Source organism: Malania oleifera, chromosome 4, assembly GCF_029873635.1.
Source record: "Malania oleifera isolate guangnan ecotype guangnan chromosome 4, ASM2987363v1, whole genome shotgun sequence".
NCBI lineage: Eukaryota > Viridiplantae > Streptophyta > Magnoliopsida > Santalales > Ximeniaceae > Malania > Malania oleifera.
The window spans coordinates 103966926-103993056 of record NC_080420.1 but is presented as its reverse complement, the minus strand read 5'-3'; positions in this window follow the sequence as shown (position 1 = coordinate 103993056).

Here is a 26131-nt window from a genome sequence, read left to right as displayed (position 1 = left end):
TCATTTATATTGCCTCTTTCATATTATTACTGTCTTTGTTAAGATTTTATATTGATCTTATTTTGGATTTTGTATTGGATGTTCTGAAAAAACAAATTATAAAAATATTTTTATTTGTGTAGCTAACTTTTTATTCCCATTATTATTTTTATATGTTTAAAAAAATTTAAAATTAAAATTTATTGTTTTAGTTATTTTATTAATATGCTAGCATAAACAAGTCATATATAAAATTATCAAATTATAAGTTTATAGAAAATGTGAAATTTTAATTTTCTGTATTAAATTACAAACCATGTTATTAGATATAGGTCTCAAAATTTTGACAACATTTTTTTATATATATTTTAAACATTTTCATTAAATTCATCTTTTATAAAAACCTTAAGGTCCCATTTGGAACTTGAAACCATAAAATAAATAAAATAAAAATATGAAAGAATCCAATTTTTCATATTTAGTTGTGAAATAAAGGGGGGAGGGAGAAAAAATACACACACACACACACACACACACACACACACATACCAAATTAATGAACAAAAACTTTGATTTCAAGCATCACTAATATTTTTTTTATTAAATTTTAATTATATTAGAAAATATTATATTTTTATTTTTTTTGAGAAAAAAATATAATAGAAAATAGGTTTTTAAAGGAAAATTTTGATTTTGTGCATCACTAACTTTTATTTTTCTTAATTTTTAATTACATTGTAATAAATTTTTATTTAATAGAATTTTTAGTACAAAAAAATAAATAATGGAAAACATATTTCCTTCTTATTTTCCTTTCCTTTCCTTTCCCCAATCAAAATTTTAATCTAAACAGATCTTAAGTGTTGAGCTGTGTTTTTCAAATTATTAATTTTTTTTTATAAATTTCAAATTGTTCAATAAAAGTTGCAATATAATAAGATAATTAAATAATTTAAAATTAATTGAGAAATAATTTAGTATTTTTAATTTAATTTTTGTAGAAACTAATGATAAATTAATTAAATTTTTTTATAATTAAATCAAACTTGAATTAAAATCTATATAAATTTTAAATGTTAATTGACCACAACATGAGTTTGCATGGTGGATACAGAGATCGAACCTTGAGTAGACACATTTGTTGTTGTACTCATTTGTGTACAAAAGGTTAATTAATTGTGTCATTGTTGACTTTTGAGTGCGATCCCTAGTTTTGAAAATGACAAACTGCAAGTTACTAATGTGTGTGTCTAAGTACTTGAATAGGTTAATGATTCAGAGCACACACATGAAAGTGAAGTGGAAGCCAGAAAGACCTTAAACGAGCACATGCTCCTGACATATTCCATAGAAATATGAAAAGCAAAGAAGAAGACGTGTTCATCTTTATGTGTATTGCATTTAATCTTTGGGTCTTTAATAATTTAAATGGTCTATAATAATGATCTGCATGCATTATAGGGATGACCATAGGTTGACCATTAGGACGTAAATGCTATAACTTATTCACTCATGGTTTAATAAGTTCAAGGACAAAAACAAGGCCTACATTTGGTTGACTAACGCCAGACTTTTTAGGCTTAATTTAAAAGCCTAGGCCTTAGACTGACTTTAGGTCCCCAAGCACCTTATGACAAATCCCCCGTAACTCAAAAGTTATACCTAGGTGAATAGAGGTGATTTTTAAACAAAAGCAGGACCTATCTTTAATTTTGAAAGGGCTTCGGCTGACCGAACTTTGTGCATTAAAAACTTCTTGATCGACCAAATAGGTAATAAGTCAATAAGTTGACTGAGGCCCAAGCGACTGAACCTAATTCGAACTGATTGTCCATGGTCGACCGAACGCTCAAAGTAACTTTTCCCACTGTCCTTGGGCAACCGAACTTTTAGTTCAAAATAGGTTTGGGCGACTGAATTGTGAAGTTCGGCAACTCGAATCATGGATCAAGCACCCAAAGTCACGAACGAATAGAAAATCGCCTTGACTTCAGCCAACCGAACCCATGAACAGGCATCATGTGTAACGACCTGCTATTTATTTTCCAGTTCTTTTTTTTTTTTTTTTATATATATACTATGAAATTATGATGCTCTAATACCTACTAGATTAAACCAAACCATCAACCTAAGCAGCAAGAAGCGAAATTCATATAAACACAATCAAGAAAATATACAATACCAAAGTGCTAAAATGTTCCCAAAAATATACATATACGACTGTTTCCCAAGATACCCTCAACTGAGTAACCTTCCTAAAATACTCACTCTACTAACAAGCCTGAACTGTAACCTCCTCTATCTGCGAGCCTGATCTGCTCGCCTAACTGGATCACCTGAAAAATATTAATTTAATGGGATGAGACGAAGCTTAGTAAGACAAAATATGTTATTGCTAGTGTGTGGCAAATGAGTTACAATACTATGAAAATCTATTACTATATAATCAAGTATAACTAAATCTGTAAATACAATACAAGTAATATAAACCACCACCTTTTCCATGTTGCTTAACATATCTATACATTAGGTTTCTACTTAAAATACTTCTAATGTACATAAGTATATTCTTTATCTCTGTAAATCTGTGTATACATAATAATAACTAAAAACTTCCCTGTGGATAACTGTATGTCATGATTTAACCCCTCATGACAAGGTTATGTGGCCTGTAGGTGGGATCTATCCTGGCTAGTCGACCAAGATAAACTACTATACTCCGTCAGTCTGATAAGTCCTCCTCAACCCATATCTGATGGGTAGCCTCTCCACTCGTGGGCTCTATACGATCGACTTACATACCACGTGTTATCTGAATAGGTGGTTGCACTCTATATTGTATATAGCTACGGTTCCATGCTCTGTAAACTATATCTGTAATGGTCCAATAGGGTCTGATACTATATAATACATCTCTATATACACTATATGTTTTACCATGATTCTGTAATAACTGTATTAACCATGACGTTATAGTAAACCGTATCTATATCAACTGTATTTCTATAATTAACTGTAAATCTGTATGTTATGGTACTGTAAACTGTATAATCATGGTATTCTATAATTATTATAAAACATATCCACTGTCTATATATTCTGTAAAACATAACTCTGAAAAATACTCTAAAGTATGTTTCTGTACTATGTCTATATTCTCAAGTCACAGAGTAATTTAAAACATATTATCCATAATTGTTACACTGTATAAAGTTCTGAAGTGAATAATAACATGGCAAAAATATACATTTCATATTGAAAATTATTCTAGAACTACCTAGCGTAACATATTTCCCTTACCTGTTTCTGGCTAAAATCCTCTACTATTTCGGGTCCTACACTCGCAGGGCTTCCCACTCAACACCCTAAAAACCATATATCCCAAAACAAAATATTACTATTTTTATGTCTATAGCATTTCCTACAACTGCTGGAAAGTCAAATTTCACTTAAAAGACCTTACCCTGAATCTAGGATGAAATCCAACTTTGTCCCACCGATGATCCGCTCCAGCAACTTGGAGAGAACTTCCCCAGGAGCGTCGTGGTGGCCTCAGATTGTCGATTTGGCGACTAACGGGGCCGAAATCGAAGAGAGAGAAGGGAGAGACCATAAGAGAGAGAAAATGAGAGAATTTCACTGAAAAATTATGCATTTAACCCAGATTTAGGCTATTTATACTGTGGGATTCGTCGATGAGCCGCGTCACCTCGTCGACGAGTCCTGTAGAAAGTTCGTCGACAAACTTGCACCCTCGTCAATGAATTTCAGATTTCCTAAAAATCCTCTCTCTGTATCTTCTTGTCAACGAAAATTGTGTTCGTCGACGAGGACCTACTAAATTATCTTAAGTTTATACATCCCAAAGTGTAATGTCGTCGACTACCTCCTTCTATTACTGTTTCCATTTTCCTCTCTCTTTATTATTTAAAATTCCATTATTACTCGGGTCATTACATCATGTCTGTTTGGGCGACCGACCCTAAGACCAGGTGACCTAATCTCTCGGGTTCTTTAATTTTAACCTCGATAATTGGGGTTAAAAAATTATTAAACTTTTTTAAAAATTACCATTAAGTCCCAACAGTTATTTTTTTAGGAGAAACTATATAGCCCCTCATTTGTTTTGATTAGCATGGGATTTAGCAAATTGGCTAACAAAAATCCTCTCAATGTCCGGTCGACTAAACTCCTAGTTCAATTTATTCCCAGTCGACCGAACTCAGCACAACTCAGTCAACCGAACTTCCTTCGGTCGACCGATGCTCTCAGGTTAGAGTTTTTTAAAAGCTTTAAAACTTCATTAAAATTTAATTAATCTTATCCAAAATATCGAGCGTGTCTCTCAACAGTCAGATTTGTTGAAAATCTATAAATACCCCCTCCATAGCTCAGATTAACAACTTTGATTAACTCAAGTCTTCTCTCTAATCCATTGTTAATCAAAGTTCCCTCAAAATGTTTTTTATTATTTAAATCATTCTTTTGGGACAAAATATTTTAAACAAATCACTCCAACTCTTTTTCACTTGTTTTATATCAAAATCATTTTTAAACAGAGTATTTTATTTTGGGCATTTTACTTGTATTTACATGCATATACTCTCACTTGTTATCTATTTTTTGAAAATCAATTTTTGAGAGTATTACTTGCATTTCTCCCGGTTATTTATTTGATAAATATTTTGGGAGAAACTATTTACAACATAAATATTTTATTGAGTTTAAATTCCTAGATTCTCCAAATGTTCTTTATTAGAAAAATATATATAGGAGAACATAATACTCATATTTTCATGCATATATTTGTGCATTGACTATTTAGAAAAAACACCCTTTACTCTACTGAGCTCAAATCATATCATAAGAGAGTACATACATTTTTATGAGCGTAATGTGTACATCCATGCTTGTATTTAGAAGCTTTTTTTTTTATATATATGTACAAAAATGCTTTTATTGTATTGGTTGGGTTCATCCCGTTAATTGAACTGGGGAGTCTCAGCCTCGTAAATGAGACCGATTTGGTTCAGCCTGAAATTGAACTGGGAAATTTCAGCCCCGTAAGTGAGATTAGTTTGGCTCAACCTAGTAATTGAGCTGGAGTTTTCCTCACCCCATAAGGAGAGGATATAAAAGGCTTCTGCTCCGTCTGGATAAGTGAGCAGGTATAGTGGAATCCTTGGGGGTATGCCCAAGGTAGGGACGTAAACAGTATTGATTGAACCTCATTAACAAATCTGTGTGTCATTCTCTCTCTATCTTATTTAAATTTCTGCACTTAAATTTTAGCATGTGTATGTTTGTTCATGTTTTGTTATAATCATCTTGCATACACACAGAACTAATTTAAATGAGATATGCAGCACACGTATATGTATGCACACACTGATAACTTAATCGTTGTACATACACGTTTTCAATATTGAATGGGATATGAAGTGTGGTGAATCGGCATAATTTTTTAAATTAGCGAAAAATATTTTAAAATCCAATTCACCCCCTCTTGGGATCGCACCAATTCCAACAGTCATCAAACCATGAAAACACTTATTGAAAATGTGATTTTAAATTTAAAACTTTCAAATAAATAATAATTTGATAAGTTAATTAATATTTTGAAACTGAAGTAAGACTATTAATATTTGAAAAAGTAATGTGAATTTATAGTTTAATTTTTGTGACAAAAAAAATTATAATTCATCTAAAATTTCTTAAAATGACAAATCGTGATTGAATTAAAATTTTTGTAGCTGCTAATATAAATTGATTACTTTTGTAACGTATCGAAGAAGGGTCTTGAATGGTAAGAAATAATAATATTAGAAATTTGATGGAGTTGCCACTAACTTATTATTTATTTAGGTGTGGTTAGATCACCTAATTACTACACATTGATTGGTCTCTAGACTAATTATAGACCAAGAAACCAATAGTCTCAGTTTGCTTTTACAATAGTTGGGATCGGGAGTTTAGTTATGTGAGGGGAAAGTATCAGCACATTTTACACACCCGTTCTATAAACGGTACCTAATTAATCATGAATTATTCATAAATTGAATTTAATGGTCTTTAATTCTCCTTTAAAATAAGCAAATAAATAAATAAGTAAACAAATAGAAAGTTGAAAAGGAAAATGACTGTAATATATAAAAATATATTACAAAGCGATGTCAACTGCCATCAATATAGGATGTTTACTTCAATTCCCGAAAGACTCTACAATCCTATTTCAAGTTAATAGTGAACATTCAACCCCAATGGTTCCTAAGAAACTTCCTTGGTTTGGGATAATTTTTTTTATTGTTTTGAATCCAACTTTATTAATATTTAGAGTTTCATTAGGGTTTTCAAATTGATATATGATAGAAGGATCTAAAGATGTGGATGGTTGATAAGGTGATTGCTCAGGGTACACACAAAACCTCTCTGGGACGAAATGTATGCCTTGGTGAGGCGATGTTGAACAAATGAGAAAGCTTCCCTGTTGACTCTATGAGTCCAATCCGGTTTTGATAATGACAAATCACTTGTTATTTGATCTATGCATTGAGCTTGTGAACATGAACTATATTAAGCATGTACAGAAGGATAACGAGTCATGGAAGTCATAAAGTAAAGCTAACAAATCTTGGCAAGCTCCATGGAACTCAAAGAGTACGAGAATCAAGATGCAAGCGACAAAGTTCAAGAACATCTTGGGAATGGGCATTTAGAACTCATGTACCTACATTGTCATATGATTTAATTTGAGACTCAATATAACTTAGAAAGACTTTAAGATTCATGCATTTATAAGTCCATGAATGTCCCCAAAAGATATATATATATATATATATATATATATATATATCTTTTGGGGACATTCATGGACTTAGAAATGTTTTTAAATCATGGAAAATATGTTTTATAAAAGACCCAAGAAAAGAAGCAAAGCAGAATTCAAAACTAGAGAAGAAAAATTGGAAAAAAATGGGACTTCGGTAGCCTGAACTTCACCTCAATCGCCTAAAGAATTTCTTCAAGAGTCGGAAGATTAAGTTCGGTAACCTGAAGAATTAATGGGAATCACAGTAAGTTGGCAGAGGCTCCTCGGTCGCCTGACCTTGGAACCTCAGGCGCCTGAACCCACTTCAGGAGCCTAACTTCCCTCTTTAGGTGCCTGACCCTGTATTCCAACTTGATTTTTCAAAGGCTTAAGGAACTTCGGTCACCTGGGCTTTCGACCTCAGGCGCCTGAACTTAAGGGAAACTTAAAAACTTGTTTTTTATCAAAAGAATTCGCGAGCTTTTTCTTTGATCCAACGGTTGAGATCAATCCTAAGGGTAAGATACTATATATCATGAATATCTAAACCCTGGAGCAAGGCTAAGACACACAACAAGAGAAGAACACAATGTATTGCAAGATTATAGAAAAATTTGAGCTGATTGTCTGCACTTCATTCTACTTTCATCGTCTTTGGGCAAATCTATTCCGAATATTAAAAGACATTCATTCATTCAACTGTGCTTCAATCTAGTAGTGAGGTTTGATCTTTCAAGTTATTATTCTTAAGAACTTCTCATCTCATTACGTATTCTTGAACATCATTAGAAAAGTTTTGATCTTGAGTGTGCATATTTGTATAAAAAATGATTTTTGAAAAGATCATTACTTGAGAAAGCTTGTTTAGTTTGGTTGATTGATTTTTAATTCAAGAGTATATTAATATACATATATATCATTCATAGAGCTTATTATTGAAAAACTTAATTGATTAAAAGATTGATCTTGAAAGTGCCTATGCATATACATAGTTATTCTAAACAAGATCATTACTTGATTTAGGATGTGTGATTGGTTGAAAGTTTTTGATTCAAGTGTGCGTTTGATAAAGTATCTATATTTTAGATATATTAACGCTTAATTAAATATCCTTGGTACTTATAACTATATATTCTATTGAGGGATAATTTCTAAAAAATAATGTACTCAGTTTGTGATTGAATACTTGAAATAAAAACTTTGTGTTTTTGATTGATTTAATATTCAAGACAAAGTTTTTGTTAACAAGTTCACTTCAAATATATTTGTGCATTTTTGCAAAGTGAACCAAGAACCCTAGTATACTCCAAAACATTTTAAATATATCTATACTTGGGAGTTTTGGTTAAATATAGATTTGTGTGTTGAAGCATATCATACGTAAAACGATTGTATCATTTTCATACATTCATGAGCTTCAAGTTATATCATATGTTAATGTATTAAGAATTTGATTTGTACTCACATGCTTTTGTTAGAAGCATCTTTGAGTGTTATTTTTCAGATTATATTGTATACACGGTTCGATGTGTGAACCGGTGTGTGAGGAGACAGTTGTATCTCTTGTAAGCAGCGGAGTAGGAGGGAACTGTGCCTCTTGTAAGCAGCGTATTGTAAGGGAAGCTCCGTCCCAATTTAAGGAGCAGGGATTTAGTGAAATCCTTGAGTGGTTGCTCAAGGCGAGGACGTAGGCCAAGTCGGCTGAACCTCGTAAAACTGCGTTTGTCTTCTCTCTTCCCTTTACTATTTATTTTCAACACTGCATTTAAATTATGTATATTGCATGCATAGGTTGGATAGCCTTACACATAAGTAATTGAGTTACAAGAATTCATCGGTAAATATATAAGAAGGGTTTAAGTGGTAAATAAGTGTCAAAGAATTTTTAAATACCCAATTCACCCCTCCTCTTGGGATTACACCTGATTTTTATATAGAGAAGTGTTGAGAGCTTCGAATAATTGAGGATGCAACGTGTCTGAATTCTGATGGAAAATATTTTATTTTGATAAGGACTTGCTTTGAAAATTTGGACTAGAGTGTCGGCTGCTTTTCAGAAAAGAAGGAGTCTTTTGGACAGATGTGACAACACCACAAACTTTGGCATTCTTTTGATAAGGATGAAGCTTCTTTTGATAAAGAAGCAGATACTTTTGTTGGCCACTTGAAAGCTTTAATAAGTTACTGTTTCTTTGACAGAGACTTTACTCATTTTGCATGAGATGTCTTAGTAGGAATCTCTTTTTCTTCCTCCTTTTGCATAAAGTTGTACCAATTGCCAATGCTAGAATAATTAAGATTGACGTCTCTGGGGAACCTTGAGAGCTATAGACATAATGGTCTGATGAGTCTGAATTATCTGAATTCAATTGAGCAATTATTTTGAGCCATTTCGCCTTAAAGCTTTTGGACTTTGATTTCTTTTAAGAACATGATGATAAAGCTTCATCTTCCAAAACTGTCTTCTTGCTTGAAAAAATCTCCTTCGCTTTGTCTTTTGAACTTGATGCTGGATAATCTTGAAAAAAAGGCAAACTTTGACCAGAGCTTTGAGCAAGCCAAGCCCTGACTTTGCCTTCAGGGATGGTGAACTTCTCCCACTAACGAACTCTAAAAATTCTTCGTAATGTTCTTGATTGACATAAGGAACTTATCTCAGGAGGAACTATGCAATAGTCTCGACAAAAAAATCCAAGTTAACATGAAATGAGAACAAAAAAGTAGTAATTTTGAAGATCAATCTGAGAATGCTTGAGGAACATGAAAATTCTTTTGAAAGAATTCAAAATCATTTCGAATGGCCACAAGGAAAATACTTTCTTTTGGGCCGAAGAATAACCAAGAAAGAAACCATTTTGGAAAGTTTCTTAAAATCTTTTGATCAAAATGAATAAGCCAAGAATGACTGAAATTTCTTATGAATAAGGCATTTGACTAGGCTTGAATATAAACCTTATAATCATAGGTCTAAGGATTAAAAATGCCTTGGAATCTTTTGGGAGTCGTAGGATGTTGCCCCCAATCTACAAGAGTAAGAACTTTCAAAATTTTAATTTTGGAAAAACTGATCCTTGAAATATCTCTTGAATCATAATTATGATCAATGAAAACTAAATTAGTTTCAATTAAAATTAGTTCAAAAAACTTTTGAGCTTTTGAAGGATTAGGAGTATCAAAATGACATCCTTTGTGAAAATACTTTTGAATTATTTCAAAAGGGAGTGGCAGAATCCCACTCTAGTTCAATGGCGAACTGATTGCTAAAAACATGCTTGTCAACATAACCTGAGGACTTCTTTGGAGTTGAAGCTTGCTTTTGCAAGATTTACTTGAAAGAAGGTTGTATTTGTGGTCTTATGAGTGGTTGAAACCTATTTTGAATAATGATTCCCTCACAAGAACCTTCTTTTGAATAACCCTCTTTTTGAATAATAGTTACTAGCCTTTTGTCGTGGCATTTTTGCCCTGAAGAAAATCTCTTGTAAGAAAATCAAGTAAGGAAGTTGAAGATCCTTTAATAAATTTAATTTGAAAATCAAAAACAAAAAGAATGACTTGTCATCTGGCAAGAATATGTTTTGAAACCAATTTTTTAACATTTTTTTCTAAAACTTTTTTTGCACTTTTGCAATCAATGCGAAGTAAAATTTTTTATTGAACAAATCATCTTGAAATTTTTGTATGCACAAAACAATTGATAAAATCTGTAGAGGCCCAAATCTAGAAAATAAATAAAGAAAAGAGAAGGGAATTAAAAAGGATAAAACAACGAGCTCGTCGACGAGGCTCCATTTCTCGTCGACGAAGTCTCTTCTATGGCTCGGCGATGAGACATCGGGGCTTGTCAACGAGAAGATGCTGAGGGATTTTCAGAGATTCTGAAATCTCAAGCTTGTCGACGAGGTCACCTTCTCAGCCATGAGCGACTTTCTTCGGCTCGTTGACAAGAACTCTGACTCGTCGATGAGGTTGGCCGGGTCAACCTAGTTATAAATAGAATATCCTTTTCTTCCTTGCTAAATTATTCCATTTTATCTCTCTCTCTCTCTCTCTAGGACACAAACCAACCCTCTCTCTTTCTAAGATTTTGTGCCGTCTGTTGTCGGAATCAACAATCCAACATCACTACGTGGGGGTAGGAGAAGAATCTCTATAGTTATAGCTGATCATATTTTCGATCTGATGATTTTCGGGTTTTTACCTAAAATCGAGGTAAGGATCTAATTTCATTTTTGGTTCGGTAGTTATATAGTAGTTGAGATTATAGTGAAGTATTGTTCTTCGGTTTTTAGGTTTCGGAGATCCCGTGTCGTTGTTTTGGATCGATTCGTTCATGTTTCAGTTTTCGAGAAGAAGGTAAAGGGATTTGTTTACATCATTATTTTTAGAAAAAGAAACCACAGGATATGTAGCTTATGTTTATATGTACTTATAGACTGCTTATTTGCAAAGTTTTACTGGGTGTAAATGTCGATTCTTACGATTTTCACAATTTTACGATTTTGGCAAAAATAGGGTTTTTGGTATATGATCTTCAAATTTCTCAAACTGCTTTATTTGCACTAAAACTAAAGTAGGAGATGCTTGAAACTCTTAATAGAAGCAGAAATGATATTTTTTGAACCAGTTTGTATGAAATGTATATATATGATCAAATAAGTGTAACGTTTGATATGAATTGATTCTATACTGATTTGAGATGCATGTATATGAACTATGGGGACTAAGGTTCCAAGTGGTTATCAGAAATTGCAGAAAACAGGTGCCGGTTAGATATTGTGCCAAGTATGAGAAAAGGGTAAAATCGAGAGGTTACGAGCCGGTTTTTACCACAGTATGAATGAAAGTATGCATGAATGAGATTTTGAAAATACTGGAATTGCACAGGTTATTATGTTTTAATGTAAATTGTATATATGATATTGGGACCGAAGCTTGTCTCAATAGTATATGAAGCCTTAAAAAGCTTATATTATGTAGGCTTTGTATCGTTGCTAAAACAAAGGTACAGTGCAACCACACGTAGTTATTGTTCAGTGTGGGTACCTAGTAGTAGGCTTGGTAAGAAGGGCCACTGGTAAAAAGGGATCAGGGTGGTGATAGCCAAGTTGGACTGCAATATGTTATGATGTCTGATGATGCATGTACATACATGGCTTGATCAGTGTTTTCTTATTGCACAACCCTTGCCACGGGGAGTTACTGGCATAGTTATGATAGTTTTGAGCTGGTCAATGTTTTAAATAAGCATATACATGATTTAAAAGCTTTATTGAGCAGAGTCATAAGTCTGAGTACCAGGCAGAGGGATTGTACAATGTATGGGCCTGTACCCTACCCTAACCTCGGGAACTCTCACTTGTAATGATGCTAAGTTATCTATTATCAGGAATATATATATATATATATATATATATATATATGTACTATATATACATTATAGTATTGAGAATGTGCAATCTACGTAACTATTTTCAAACAAGGATATAACTGTACAGTCACACACTAATGTAATATTTTCCTCCTTACTGAGAAGTGTCCCACCCCAATCTTACAATCTTTGTTTCAAGGGTTACCGGAAATCGGTCCTAGTCTTCTAGAAAGACTTTGGAGAGTAGCGTCCGGTTAGCTGACGTAAGTTTTGTATGAGTTCTAGGTTGTTTAGCCAAGATGGGTTTTCTTTTTGGGAATGTAATACAATTTATGTTTTACGTACGAATGAATGTAGATAAGGAACAGTTAGATACTCTCGTATGTCTATTAGAATCCATATAAATGTTTATATTTTCCGCAATATATGTGAGTATAGATCATTATGAAATACCCATATGTCCTTATTTAGGGCGGGTAGTTATGTATGTCACAGGATTTGTACAGGATATGCATGTATACTAGCACTTTGGGGCCGTACTAAAGGCCGGGGCGTTACAAAATCTCTTTTTTGATGGTATAGTAGTTGACTTGGGGACCTAACCAGGCTCCGGAATGAAATCTAACAAGGACTTCTTTTGAATCTAACTTTTTTTTAAGGATACGACCATGGCCTATGTCAGAGGCATCAGTTTCAACTATCATAAAAGCTTTTGGATGTGGTAGACTAAGGCATGGAAGAGTCTTAACAGCAAATTTTATTCTTTTGACTACTCGAGTATATTCTTGAGACCAAGGAGGCAGATTTTTCTTAAGTCTCCTAAAAAGAGGTTTGAGAATTTTCCTAAGATTAGGTATAAAGTTTGTAACATAATTAAGACATCCTAAAAATCTTTGCAATTGATTGTTGTCTTTAATTTTATTAAGAAATTTATTTGCGAAATCTAAAGCTCTTTGGATAGGAGTTATAGTATTTTCATAAATATTATGGCCTATGAAACGAATATTTATTTGAAAGAGTTTGATCTTTGGCTGTAGGCATGGCAAAACGGGCGGGCGGGTCGGGTTTGGGCAGGTCACCAACGGGCCGGGTCATCAAAGGGTCGATGTTAAACAGATCACACACATGCCAACCCTAACCCGTCCGTTTAATAAATAGGCGGGTAACGGGTCACCCGTTTTAAAAAATATAATTTATTTATTTTAAAATTTCATATAAAATGACATTTAAAAAAAAAAACTGCATTATATTTATTAATTTCTAAATAAAAAGAACATAAAATGTAAAAAATAATACATCTCTTTAATGAATACATTTTTAAAAAAATGTAAAATTAAAAAAAAAACACAAACACCTCTAAAAATATTAAATATGCATAAAACATGCATAAAATATTTATATATAAATTTAAATTTAAATGAGTCCCACAATATTTACATACAAAGCTAAATGTAAAATATTTAATAAGTTCATTCATCATTCATATTTTTTTAATTCATGCATTATGCATAACACATGAATCAAATATTCAAGTCCCACAATCAAAACATAATCTTAAAACAATATAACAGTTAAATATTTAGAAACAAAACTAAATTTTAATGAGTTCCATAAAAATTCACAAGATTACAATTTCAAAAGACAACAAAAAAACTTAATTAGCCATGATTGTTTGTAGAAGCTTCTCCTAAATCATTAATCAAAAGATTTTCAAATTTGACTTCTAATTATTCAGCTTCTTCTCTTTCTTCACTTGGATCCACTGCAATGACAAAATAAATAGATAACAAATAAGAAACAATAACAATTGACAAAGGATATGAAAGTAAATAAAATGTAATTATTGAAATTATTGAAATAATATTGGAAAACTCAAAAGAAAAATGCATACTTGCGTAACCAAACAACCAATTTTGAGTTGTTATCAATGCTCCTGCATTTTCTGGCAAAAGTGATCTTCGATATTTGTTAAAAACCTAGGCTCCAATGCTGAATGCAGATTCTGATGCAACGCTTGTGATAGGAATAGTAAGTACATCACGCGCCATAAGAGATAAATTAGGATATCAAAATCGATTATCTTTCCAATACCGTAATATATCCATTTCAGCATGTTCCACATGATTTAGTCTAGGCTCTTCCAAATATAAATCTAATTGAGATTTTTCTGTAGTAGCACAATAATGGCTTTCATAAAATTCAAATTCCTATCATATATTAGAATAGAAAAATAAACAATATAAATATAACAACTAAAAATAATATATAAAATAAGAAATGAAAAATTAGAAAATATAAATGAAGTTACCGAAAGCTCATCTCTAGTGAGATTGTCACTACCACCAGTACCCCTAGTAGATGGAGCAGTAGATTCCAAAGAAGATTTTGATTTGTTTGCATAATCTTAGAATAGAGAGTACAACTTCTGACGAAAAAGATTTAACTTTTGCCGAGAAGTGGAGGAATCAATCTTTTGAGTAACAAAATTCGACAAATTGAAGCTTGTAACGAGTATTAAGAACAATTGCAAATGCCAAAACGACACTATAACACTTTCAATATTTATCGAACTTCTCTTTCATTTTTGTAGCCATACCATTAATAATGCAGTCCTTATTTTCCGTTGTTTCAAGCAAATGCAATTGAATTTTCCATATATTTGAAAAATACAAATTAGATGTAGGATAATCTGAACCCGAGAAGAGTTTTGTCATGTCGTAAAATGGCTTCAAGAAATTGCAAATGACCTCATCTCTATTCCACTCTTCATTTGACGAACAATACTTATAATTTGCATCAAGTAAAGCATAATGAATTCAAGCCCGTCGATATATGAGTGCACTTTCTATCATCATGAAAGTTGAATTCCACCTAGTTGTTACATCCAAGCGTAAACTGATTGAAGCAAGTATACTAACTTGTTTAATGCATTCTTCAAACTTCAGTTTTCTGCCTTCTGAACCCTTAATGTACTTGACACTTTCTCTACTGTTATACACAACACGTTCAATCACTTTTAAACCTTGTTGAACAATAAGATTCAAAATATGAGCACAACACCTTACATGAAAATATTCACCGCCACTTACTAAAGGTGCTTGCAAAGACAATTGACTTGATAGAATATCTTGCATACTATCATTAGCAGTTGCATTATCCAATGTGATGGAAAATATTTTCCTATCAATACCCCATTCCTTCAACACATTAAATGTTTTTTTCTGACAAAGCAACTCCAGAATGTGGGGGTGGCATGTCAGAAAAGTTAATGATCTTACTATGCAAAACCCAATTTTCATTCACAAAATGAACTGTAATACATAAATATCCTTCAGTCGTAGGAGAAGACCAACAATCAGAAGTCAAACACACTCTACCAAAAACACTCTGTAGTGTAAGTTTAAGTTTCTCCTTCTCCCTTTTATGTATTTTCAAAACATCAGCCTTAGCAGTGTTCCTAGTAATTGGTTTAACATCAGGATTAAGATATTTATGCACATCTCAATTTCCTTCATGTTCAACCCATGAAAAAGGATAGCAATGTTTTATTACGGCAATGGCCATCTTCTCACGATAAACATCTTGCTCAATTTTTTTCGCATGAAGTTTGGTTCCATAATCCATATACATCTACTTCACATTATAGTTATCACGTAATGGACAACTATTAATGTGGCGTCTCAAATTTGACGTCCCATGGGTTGAAGCATTAGCAACATATTCAGCCCCACATTTTTTACATTTTGCCTTCTGTTTACCATTAACATCTATAGGTAACAAATAGAATTCATCTCAAGCAGTTGATGTCTTTTTACGTTGTCTCTTTTTGCTAGTGCCATCATTGATAGAAGAACTATTCTTTTCAGATTTATCTGAAGATGGAGTAATATTACACTCATCATCAAAATCCAAGTTTATGGTGTCCATTATTTGCAATTTGTATTCTTCCTAACAAAGAATAATTTTTTTGGAAATTTTATACAACAAACACAAATGCATTTTATAAAAATTATTAACTAAAATATCGTTAGTTTTTTTTTTGGAACAAATTGTATAAATTTATATGCATGGAAGGAAGCTGCTACGAAAATGGAATCAGGATAATATTATTGGGAAGTCTAGTAGTAGCAGTATGCATGTGTATGTGTGTGTGTGAGACAACTAATTATTCTTTTATTTTTTGTAGGGGAAACACAATAAACATTTATCTATTGTTTATTCATCACGAATCCATGAAACCCAACAGCCAACAGCAGTCCATTACACACCTAAATCAAACACAAATTAGGCATGTTGTACTAAGGATTGAAGATCAATTGTGGACAAAGCCCCAAACACATGGAAAAGTAGAGTCCTTCAATTTGGATGCATCCTTACTGTCATAAGAGTCATCACTCATCAACTTACTTCACTTAATAAACTATGGAAAAAATTGAGAAATCTATTGTGCAAAAATATATAATGAAAAGGGATATCAAAGTAAACGTTCTAATTTCTAAAGCATGCATTTTGGGTTCCTTAGATAAAGTTTAGAAATATGACAAAAAATAGATAAAAATACTAAAAAATCTTACCTCCACGGCTCCACCTCTGGTCGGCTGGTCCTCTGCGTCTGTGGATCGTGAGGGAGCTTAATCTTACCATGGAGCAGCTTGACGCTGGAGGTGTGGAGAAGTGGTGTGTGGAGCTGGGGGGGGGGATTGACGCTTGTGGCAGTGGTCCGTGGAGCCTAGAGGAGACGACGACTCGAGCTGCTCAAGGTGTGGAGTGGTCCGAGTGGATCGTTCGCAAGCTCGCAGCATTGGCAGGTCCGGCACATAGCAGCGCACCAGTCACCAAAGGAGAGGAATGGAGACTCAGGACCGCCGGAATGGAAAGGAGAGCTGGAGAGGATTGACAATCTGAGATTTGAGACTTAAGAGACAGAAAGAGTGAGAGCTGAGAGCCGAGAGGTCAAAGATGACCCAGACGAGGAGACTAGAGAGGCGCAGCGCGGGTTAGGTTTAGGGAGTCGAGAACTTCACTTAGCCTTAGGGTTTTTTTTTTTTTAAGTGTGTGTGAACTGTGAAGGCTTGAAGGGGGGGCTGAAGCACTGAAGGCTGAAGCAGCGAATTAACAGGTCACCCACTAGGTGACCCGCCCAAACCCACTGAACGCGTTTATAAACGGGTTGACCCTTGACCCGCCCAATTATTAAATGGGTTAACTTTTTTAAACCCGAGCCCATTTTAAACAGGTGGGTCCGGGTGACCCAACGGGTTATGACCCGTTTTTCTAGGCCTATTTGGCTGATAGACTACTAAACCACTTCTTTTAATTACTTCAAAGAATATATTTAAGTGTTTGAAGTGTTGTTTTATTGTTTCTAAGAATACTAGAACATCATCAATGTAAACTATTGTAAATTTTTATGAGGATTAAATATTTCATTCATCACATTCTAAAATTTTGAAGGATATTTTTAAGACCAAATGACATTACGTTCCATTCGTAATATCCAAATAGTATTGTAAAAGCAATCTTGTACCTATCTTCTTCTGCAATTTGTATTTGCCAAAATCCAAACTTCATATCAAATTTTGAAAAAACTGAAGCATTAGAGTCTATTTAGTAAATCCTTTTTATTTTGTGTTGGATATCTTATCCATTGAAGTGCTTTAATTAATGGTTTGTAATTAATTACTAATTTAGGGGCTCCTCTCTCAATTTCAGCTTGATTTCTTAGGTAAAAAGCATAGCAACTCCATGGAGATTTGCTTTTTCTAATTATTTTTTTAATCTAGTAATACTTTAATTTCCTTTTTACTATATTCTAATAATTCTTGATTCATTTGAATGAGTCTTGCTTTCGTAAGGATTTTCTCTTCATAAAATTCTTTTGTATAAGGTAATTTACCAAATGCTTCTTTCGTGAACAAAATGCGTAAGGTAAATTTGAACAAACTTTCTTTTCTAATTTTTCTTTAAATTGTTCGATTTTTAATTTTGATTTCCGGAGATTGTATTATTTCCTGAATCTTTTTATGATGAATTTCTTTTGATAATTGCTTTATGTGTTTTCTCTTGTATCTTATTAAATTTATTTTTCTTATGGTTAAGTCTTTCAATGTATTAACTTCCTTTTCTTTCATTTTATCAATAAATTCAAATAAAACTTCTTGTCCTGCAATATGTGTATGAATTCCGTTTTCATCAACTTGAAAAGGGTAGATGAGAGCAAAAAATGGCGTACCTAAAATAATCTCTTGTTGCATATCCTTGACTAATATAAAGGTAGTTTTAAGGCAAATATCTTGATTACAAATATGTACATATGATATTTTGAATTGTATTTGAAGTTTTGAACTATTTGCACCATATAATTTTGTGGTTATTTTTTCATAATATTGAGTTGAAATTAGACCTTCTTGGACACAATTCATATCAGCACCTATGTCGAAAAGGGCACGGGTTTCTAAGACAAAGTTTTTATTAATTACCAATTTTACATTTGTATACCATTTATGAATATTTACTTTTGATAAAAATCCTAGAAAAGCTTCTTTTTCTTTGTCGTCTTCTTGGTTTTCTTCATTTGTTTCTTCATTTTCACTTTTAGAACGAATTTCTTCTTTGTCATAAAGTAAATCTACTTTAATTCGCAAACTACATATTTGTCTTTTGATATCATTTATTTCTTCTTTTGTATTGTTAATTTCATCTTGTAGATCTTGAATTGTTCGTTGATTTGATTGACCGGATGAAAATTTTTTTTCTTTATATCTATTAGTTCTCTAATATTATAATCTTCTTTTGAAAATTTAGGTTTTTCTTCTTGCATTAATTGCTCCTTTAATTTAGTCAAGTATTTACTTTTGAATTCTTGATTGTCTACATGTTCTAACATTTCTAACATGATTCTACTTTCTTTCAAAATTACATTTAAAGATTTTGAACATTTATTACAAAACCAAAATCCTACTTCTTTAGTACAAGGTTCGTTATTGTCTTCAGAAGACTCTGATGAATATTCTTATGAGCTTTCTTGAACTTCATTAATTATTTCTTCGAAGTCTAATGACATTATTTCTTCAGAATCACTGCTAGCTATTAAAGCAATCATTTGTTTTTTGAGTTTATCACTACAATCTAATTCTTGAATTTCTTCTTTTATTTTATAGTCTCTACTGTAATGACCCTCTTTGCCACACTTGAAACATATTACTTCTTTCTTGTATCTATATTTAGAATTTCTACTTTTCTTCTTACTACTCGAAGGTTTATAGTAATCTTTATTTTTATTCTTGTAATAGTTTTTGTCATATCTCTTATAATATTTCTTTGTTGATTTTTGTTTATGATTTCTTTTAATTTTTCTTGAAGGGGCTTGAATCTTCTCATATCCATATTGAGTACAGAAATCCCCTAATTCACCTTTATTTTTCTTAAATTCACATCTCATTTGAACTTGAATTTTAAGTTCATTACACAATTTAAGGCCTTCATGATTTATTACATTTATTATTTGACCATATGTTACATTTGTATAATTTGTTCATAGAGTATCTTTGATTCTTTCACGAACTCTTTGGACAAATAATTTTGGTAAACTTCCTATAAATTTTTCTTTCCAAAATTCACTTCTACCATTTGTTCTCCAAAGAACTTTTGTAAGGAACACATCTTTATACCATGTAAAGGCTTATAATTTTGGACAAGTCAAATTTACTAATATTATACTTTTTTTTTTCTAATGCATTATTAGATTCTCCTATAAAAGCTTTAAGGATTGACCAAATAAGAGAAGAAACGACATCACAAGTTTAAGTTTCTTGACCATCTTCAATTTTAACTTTGTCAGCAGAGAAAATTTCATCTCTTTCATATTGAGTAATATAATTATTTCACTAAGCTTTGAGGGATCCATTATGTAACGCCCTGACCCATTACGTGGGCCCAAAGTGCTACTAATCTATTTATTTACTTGATAATCCACATACTAATATCATGTACGCAGTGGAAAATATAAATATAATCTCCACAAATATAATGCCAGTGTAACGACCCCGACCCGCCACGTGGGCCCGGAGTGCTACTTTAGTGACGTCAGTGTACCTGATACCTTATTCATCAAATATAAAATATACATACGCAGTGGAAATAAAATATAAAATTCTCAAATTACATTACTAGAGTTTTAATTATCTTTATACAAAAATATATCCATTTTCACATAATTACATGCCACAAAACTAAACAAAAACAAAATATCTATCTACACACTACCTACATAAAATTTACACCACTAGCCCGACTCCTCTAGCCTGCTAGACCCGATTAATAGGATTCTCTGAAAAGACAGTTTGTAAAGTAAGGGTGAGGCACAATTCAGTAGGGAAAAGACTAAGTTAATGTCAATGTGTGGCCAACATGCATTTAGTACAGAAAATAACAGTTTACTAAGCAAATAAACACATTTATGAAAACATTCTTATTTTACACTCACACACACAATTAGCCAAGGATCGGGAAGATTACCCGCCTATACAAGTAGCTTCCCTATACTCTAGTACCATTATTGCTACCAGGGCACTCACCTTTCTTAGTAAGTCCTCGAAGTTATCTTATTAATTAACCATATTCACATAAATTAACAGATATGCATATAAGACACTCCCTATGACAAACACGCCATTTACATCCCCATGGCACGAGTTGTGCGGCTCGAAGGCTGGACTAATGTCCTGGGGGATCCACCCAGACAGTAGTCATACATACTCTTCGCTAACATACTCCACGGGTACACACAGCTCCAACTGCTGGTCCAATTGCCCTCACCCAGGAGGGTGCATTCACCTCACGTAGGCAAATCGAACAAGGTCACCCTACACCTCTCAACACAGGTGTGGGCGCACACGGCCACATAACAAATCTCTAGCAACACTACCATACTCACACTACATTGGTCCCTAGGGTTCCTAAAGCATATCATGCAATTTAGATAATAGAAAATGCAATTTAAAACATCATTTCACATATATTTCTTGTTATTCCAAAAACCTGGCCCCGGGGCCAAAAATACAATCCAGCATATAGTCATCAATTAAAACTCGGCCCTTGACCGTCAAATAATAATTCTGGCCCTTGGCCAATCAAACAGTACCCGACCACTGGCCGTTAGTTTAAACTCCGGCATTTCATAAACAGTTCTAGTATTTTCACAAGCATTTTCAATATTTCTTAAACAATTCAGTATTTCAAAACCCCAAATTCAAATATACAATAATCCATACAAATTAAATCATCTACCACACAAATTTTCACATTTTAACATATCCATATAAATAAACAAACTTTCCACAGTTCATTTTATTCAAAAATACCATACCATATATCCTACGTTTGTAAAACCCATTTCGAATGGTTGGTTTTCAAAATAGCCTTTAAATTTCCAAATGAATAAATAAATAAATAAATATATAAATTTACACCTTTATAATTTATATAAACATAATAGTTAAATGATTCAAATTTCATAATATTACTGACTTAACTTAATCCCCTTACCTGATTCCTGAAAAAGCCCGATAAAACCTCGGCCTACGCCCCACGGTGTTCAAAAACCTCTGAAACCCTGAAATTCAAATTTCACCATATTATTCGTTACAATCTTTAGAGTAACTTTTCCTAAAATTTCCCTAGATTCTCAATACCCTACATAGCCCAATAAAAGCCTAAATTATTAAACTTACCCCCAATTTAGGATTGATACCCCGGAGCTCTAATTCGAAAACTCGCTTCGGTTAGATTGTAGAGAATCTCCCCACGAGTCTCCTGACAATTTCTGTTCGTTAATGGGGCTTATAGTTTAATAGAAATTGAGGTAAGTTTGAGATGTGACCTTACCCCAGAAGATATACCTACGCCGCTTCTACGACAAATCCATTCCAGTAGAAATGTCGATGGCGGCGAGCAGAGTCCAACAGTATTTTCAGATTTTTGATCGGCCGAATAACGGAAACGACATGGACAAGAGTCGGAGAGAGGAGCAGAGGAATGAATGAAAGAAAAAATTAAAAAAAAAACGCCTCTATTCTTTGCTTCTCCCTGAAGGATCTCAGGATCCTTCAGGTGATATTATATATATATATATATATATATATATATATATAATAATTATTATTATTATTATTATTATATTATATTATATTATTTAATTATTAATTAATTATATAATTAATTATTTTTAAAATTATAATTATAATTATAATTTTTTATTTTTTAATAATAATTTTTTAAAATTTTTTTTAAATATATATTTAGGATCACTACAGCCAGAGTTTACTATTCCTATCCATAATCCAAATTAACTATTATCACTTGTAATCACATATATACATGTCTGCAAAACATAATCCTCAAATACCAGTATTCTCAAGTCTAAACCATCCATATCTCATAAAACTTAAAACATAGAACATAAAACATAAATTTATGTATCTCAAAATTAACATAAAACTATACCTTTTTTTCTTTCTATTTTCCAAAAATGCTATAAAACTTCGAACTCTCTAAGCTCGATTTCGAGGAAATCCAAAAAAAGATAAATTCATATTCGAGTAAGACACATCTCAATAAGGGAATAAATAATATATTAAAACAGCTGGTGGCTAACACGAGTTTATATAACAACATAATATTTAATATTTGAAAATCGTCACCATAATTTCTGAAATCATTCTCTGAACCTAATCAATCACATGTAAAAGAATTAACCCATGAGATTACCCAAGGATAGGGGTGATTCCCGCTCATACAAGTAGTACCCCTTTGCTCTGATACTTAGGTAACCCGAAGGTCACTACTAAAGCATATTAGGGCACTCACCTTACTCAGCAAGCCCTCTAGTGTTAGATTGATCTCGTACTCACATAGTTCAAATAAAAGTTTACCAGCGAAGGCTCCCAAGAATAGAGAAATCTACCTGCCCATACAAGTAATTTCTCTCTGCCCTAGCACGTTATGTAGCCTACTGCTACACCTGATACAACTAGGGCACTCGTTTTTCTCAGCAATCTCTCAGGCGAAGAGTTTGCCTCACCCAAACGTAACATTTTCTACTAGCATAAATACTAATAATACCATAATACATTATTTTTTCTGTCATTATTCTGCAATTCTTATCTGTTCATGTTCTCAACTTTATCATTTCGTAGCGTTTCACTTTACGTGACTCTTTCCCATTTTATATTGTTCACATTTCACATTTCACATTTCATTTTCATTTCATTTCATAATATACCCAGCATTTTCAACTGTTTTAATTAGCATCTTTTAGTTGTTTTACCCAACATTTTTTAACTGTTTTACCCAGCATCTTTCAGCTGTTTTACCCAACAAATTTTAATTGTTTTACCCAACATTTTTCAGCTATTTTACCAAACATTTTTTAACTGTTTTACCTAACATCTTTCAACTGTTTTACTCAACATCTTTAAGCTATTTTACATGGTTGCATTAACACTCACATGGAGTATGTTTCATATAACATTTTCATACTCTTCAGTTCATTTCCTGTATATCCTGCATCTAATACATATAACATATTTCCACATAGAATTCTTATTTACTCATGCCATACTATTTAGCAGTAAAAATTCATAAATATTTTTTTGTAAAATAAGTCAACTTAAATTTAACATTTATATGCTGAAAATATACCTTTCATTTCTTACATAATTATCTTGAAAATATATTTCACTTTCGTCAGTTCAATTTCACATATACGTATCTAATAAAATAGCCATAGGCTCAGAAAGCATAATTTAAACGGTTGGCATTTTAAACTCATACAAAGACATATGCACGTATATTCATAACATATTTTATTTCCCAATTAATTCATAAAAATCTAATTATATATATATATATATATATATATATATTCCTCCTTACCTGGTTTCTTGAATTACTCCAACAGAGACCCCGAAAAATACTTGTGGCGCTCACCCGAGTCTTGAATCAAAAATCCTAATTCATTAAATTAACCATAAGTAAAATATTATTTTAATATTTTTTAGGGCCATAAATTCCAAATAAATGGTTATACCCTCAAATATAACCAATTCGCCTAATTTCCCAAATCTCACTCTTACTTTGGAGTGGGTCAAAAAAACCCCAATTGGAAATTTACTCATGCCAAAATGACAATGATCACGACTAGGACCCCGTAGTGGTGCCTGATCGTCGATTTAACGACAGATTTAAGGAGAAATTAAAGATTTAAAAGAAATATACCTTTCCCCATGAGTGGTGCCTACGCCGCTCCCACAATAAATCCGTTCCAGTAGAAATATTGGTGGCGGAGTTAGGAACCTAACGATTGCTTCCGTTTTTCGATCGGCGTTCATTAGGCCGACGAAATTAAGGAGAGAGAAGAGGATGACGGAGGAGTGAGACGGAGACAGAGAGAGAAATTGAGAGAGATGTAGAGAGGCGTTGAAGAAGATGGAATTGGATTTCAAATTGAAATCCAATCCATCCTATTACATTTAATATATATTATTATATTATTAAATATTATATATATATATATATATATCTTTATTCCAATTTTTTTACTATTCCTTTATATTTTTTATTTATTTAATTAATTTAATAATGTTTAATTAATTAATTATTAATTACTCTTAACTTTTTTTTTTCATACTATTTCTTCTTACTTATTTATTTAATACATTAATTTAGTAATGTTTAACTAATTAATTGATTAGTAATTTTAATTAATTAATTTAAAAAAAAATTTTTTTCCACGTTATTACATTATTCCCTCCTTAAAAGAATTTCATCCTCCAAATTTCTTTACTAGACAATCATTTTCTCATTTCAGACATTCATTAACTCACTATATCCCAATATTTATATCCAAAGAATTTATACATTATCCACAGTGAAATAAAATCATCATATAAACTTCTCAATCATCCATAGTCAAATTAAATCACAATTATCTGCCTCAGTCGGGATCAACCGGTACACTCGTCCTGGTCCACCTCTACGTAGAGCTACTTGCTGGTTTCTCCCGATACCATAACCTCTGAAATCAACTAAACAACCTTATACCACACATTTCCATATACTCCAATTTAAATATCAAACACCCAAGTTGATCACAAACCGTTAAACCACAACACCTAAATTATTCTCCTTCAAAGATTTTTCTCCCTAAATCAACCAACCTAACCTTCGAGTTCAAATTCCAAGTTCAAATTTCTATGCTCGGAAACATCACCATCGATGGATTTACCATGATTTTCTGAAGCTAGCTACTTCTTCAGAAAAACATAGAAGACCATCAAGGGATTTCTACCCCCAAGCTTAGGAAACACAACTCAGAATTCCTAACGGTATCCTAATCTACCCATCCCTATCCTTATCGCAACTCAATCCTATACTCTGATATAAATTATTCATAACCTAATACTCAAACATTTCCATATCCAGGCGATATGAAATTAATCACACTTCCGGCTAGAGATTGCTCTCATACCATCTGTAACGCCTCGACCCTCTATGTGGGCCCAGAGTGCTACTGATCCATTTATTTACTTGATAATCCACATACTAATATTATGTATGCGAAAAACATAAATATAATTTCCACAAATATAATGCTAGAGTTTACTATTCATATCTATAATCCAAATTAACTATTTCCACTTGTAATCACATATATACATGCCTCCAAAACATAATCCCTAAATACAAGTATTCTTAACCATTCATATCTCAGAAAACTTAAAATATAGAACATAAAACATAAATTTATACATTTCAAAATTAACATAAAAATATACCTTTTTTTCTTTCTATTTCCCAAAAATGTTATAAAACCTTGAGCGCTTTAAGCTCGATCTCGAGGAAATCGTGAAAAAGATAAATTCATATTCAGGTGAGACACATCTTAGTAAGGGAGGAAACAATATATTAAAACA